Consider the following 3691-nt stretch of genomic DNA (forward strand, 5'->3'; position numbering starts at 1 on the left):
TTTTTTTTTTTTTTTTTTTTTTTTTTTTGCAATTTTTAAAATCACTGGTAAATATACTTTTAATTTTTTTAAAATTAATTGTAATTAGGTAAAAATCACGTTTGAAAGTGTAAAATCAAAACTATAAATTGATTTCAGTAATTAAAGAGTGGGTTTGAACTTTTAACCAATTTTAAAATAACTTTTAACTAGTTCGTGAAATAAATTCATGGAAGTTTATTTTTTTTTCAATCTTCAATTTTCCTTTTCGGACTCTCTGATATCATATTAGATAAACATTGTATGATATTGTCCACTTTGACAATAATCTCTTGTAGTTTTGCTTTGAGCTTCTCCAAAATCTTTGGCACCAATGGAGATAATATTCTTTGATTCTAAACCCATGATCATTCTCTAAATTAGTAGATGAGACTTTCATCCAACGGACATAACAGTTAGAAATTTGAATCTCTCACACGACACAAAAAGTGAAAGAGAGGAAGATATGGATTTTTTCCATTTTCAACCGTCAAAATTTTAATGACAGATTTAAGGATAAGTGACTTAAGGTAAGAAAAGGAAAGAAAGAAAGAGACTAGAGAGGGAGGGTAGATCAGATGAGATAGGGTCAGGGCAGATAAAAAGGGAGTGTCCTTAATGTGTTACATATATTTGACTATGCTTTGACTGTATAATATATGTTATTTATAATATACATATATAAGTTTGGACATAAACTATATAATATATGATATATGGTGTAATATAGGTCTATTTATATACATATATTCCATTCTGTGAAGCTGACACTGGCACCCCAATTTGAATGCCACAAGACAACCCCACAAAGACACACTAACCACTAAAACCAAAACCAAAACACCATCCCCTCTGCTGTGGTCCATCTCCATGAGGAGTATGAGAAAGATTCCCCAAAAATTTTGTACAAAACCATCCAATCAGGGTAAATTACAGATTTTTTTTTTATAAAAAAAATTATATAATTTTTTTAATTTTGGTCGGTTTTGTCGTATCATCGCCAGCTTCACCATAGAGGAGATTTTTATAAGAAATGTTTTGGAAATTTAAATTCTCTTACTGGCACGAGGTTGGATGAAAAGAAAAGGTGATTGCACCTTTTTTTTTATTTTGTTATTCGCTCGACCATTATTCTATCTTCTTCGTTCTTTAGCGAGCAACAAAAACAAAAAGAGAGAAGAGATTAGATTCCGTCTTTGACCTCTCCTTTTCTTGGGTGTGTCGGGAGAGAAGATGAGAGAAATTCTCTTACTATACAAGAAATTATTGGCGAATTCATCCCAATATAATTAATAAATTTTCCGCAAAATTATAAAAACTACTTCACTAATAATTTCGATATGTGAAATTTCTCGAATTCAATTAAAAAGTCATTTCAAACTGATTTTGAACCATCGAGAGATTTGTTTGGTTTAGTTTTTGGTATGAATATCTATCCGGCAGAGAAAGGCGTAAGTAATGATATCATGACCTCTCACTTTCACGTCTAGTGTTCCCTTTTTCTATGCGGGCTCAGCCCTGGTCAGACGTGTGTGTTTCGCCCTACCTCTCCTATCAGTATCATACCCACGCTTTGCTTACCCTTGCAGTCACTCGCATAACATATAACCAACTCATACTCATTGCTTCAAATCCCATTGTTTTAGACACTCTTTTATAGTAAATTCTTAAAAGAATTTTAGATTTTTCTCATAAAATATTTTAATTTTTTTTAAAAATATTGTCCGTTTTAGCTCATTATATATCGTCATCAGCCTCACAATGTTTCTTTATAAGAAATGCTACTTTGTTCTCCTCTTCAACCGATATAAGATTTCACAATCTACCGCGTTAGAGACCAAACATTCTTGCTAGCACGTCTCTCGTATCCAACTCTTATACCTTTTGTAATAATACAAACTCACTATTAATAGATATTGTCTAGTCAATTTTAAAAGAAATTGAAAATGCAAAAATTAAATTTTAAAATTTTAAAATTTTGAAACAATTAGACATTAAAATGAAAAAAAATTCTTTACTTTAAAGTTTTGTTAATGGGAGAATAATAATTTTATTTGAGTGCTTTTGAATTTATTTTAAATTGAATAAATAAATAACTATTCACTCATTTTAATTTATACAACCCTCCAACTTACTTTAAAGGTATAAATTAATATTTATTAATACTAAATTATTTATTTCAAACATGGTTAATAACGTTTATTTTTATATTATTATTATTATTAAAAAAATTATAAAAATTTGAAAAAATTATTTATAATTTTTTAATTTTGGAAGTAAAAAACAGAAAATGTGTGGGCATCGGGTAAAATCCAATTATGCTTGAAAACATTAAGTAGACCAAAGAATAAGTTAATAAAATGACAAAAAAAACAGGTTGTTAATGAGACAAATAAAAAACATTTTTATTTTATTTCATTTTATTTTTCGTTAAATAATTTAATTTATTATTATTTTTCTCTCTCCCTATCGGCAACCTGTTTCCATTGGACTCTACAGCCTGTGTGTCGGTTAACTTTATGTCCAAATTCGCAGAAATTTGTCTTCTCATCTCTTTTGTCTTAAAAAAACATAACACATTACATTATCCCTTCATCCATTATTATTATTATTATTATTATTAATGTTTTAATTTGATTTTATTAAGGATTTCCACCTATTTTTCAGTAAAAATTACCATTAATAAAATATAATATCAGCTCAAGAATTTTATAAAAAAAAAAACACCTTTATGCCTAATTATTTGTAGTAACCACCTCGAACGGTAGTCGTACGTATCTACATCGTGAACATAGTTTAATTTTAGTCTTTTAAAATGTTCAAATCCTTCGTTAAAATTTGAAACGATAAAGTTTTCATGATATTCATAGTGTCAAGTGATGACCGTATGGTAGGTTAGATAATTCGAAACTTTAATATTTTAGTCGACAGTTGAGACAAATTATATCATTAATAATAATAATAATAACAAGATACTAATTTACATATATCTATCTATCTGATAACTTCAGATAAGTTCAAGGATAAGTTCGAGGTATAATATAGTTGAACGGTTGAATATGTAATCAAAATAATCATGTCACCTTATTATTATTCTATTGGCAATATCAACAACATAAACTAAAATAAAAATATAACCTAAAGTTTATATCGACACATACCCCATTAGATATCATATAGTAAAGCATCGATGATGAACATTTCACGTCACCATTTCGTTATAATATTAAATATAATAAAAAAAATATATTTTTCATCAAGAGGTCAGAGATTTGAATTTCTTCCTAATAATAAACTAAAAAAATTAAAACTTGACAAAGTCCTCAAACTCTCGGAGGCAACTCAATTCATTAAAGTACGATCAAATGCTAGAATCTCAACTCCGCTCCACCGTATAAAAATGGAATTTTTTACATTAAACCATAATATAAGAGATTTATTAAAATGTAAAACAAAAAATATTGAGATATAATATAAGCGTGCAATGAGATGAGATGAACGGTGGCCGATGAACAGAAAAACACACAGATTTTCTAACTTCTATGGAGTGTGTCAGTTCATAACAAAGCTCTTTCATCTTTTTCTGTCTCTACAAAAAAAAAAAAAAAAAAAAAAAAAAAAAAAAAAAAAAAAAAAAAAAAAAAAAAAAAAAAAAAAAAAAAAAAAAAAAAAA

This window comes from Cucurbita maxima, unplaced genomic scaffold, assembly GCF_002738345.1.
Source record: "Cucurbita maxima cultivar Rimu unplaced genomic scaffold, Cmax_1.0 Cma_Scf00001, whole genome shotgun sequence".
Taxonomy (NCBI): Eukaryota; Viridiplantae; Streptophyta; class Magnoliopsida; order Cucurbitales; family Cucurbitaceae; genus Cucurbita; species Cucurbita maxima.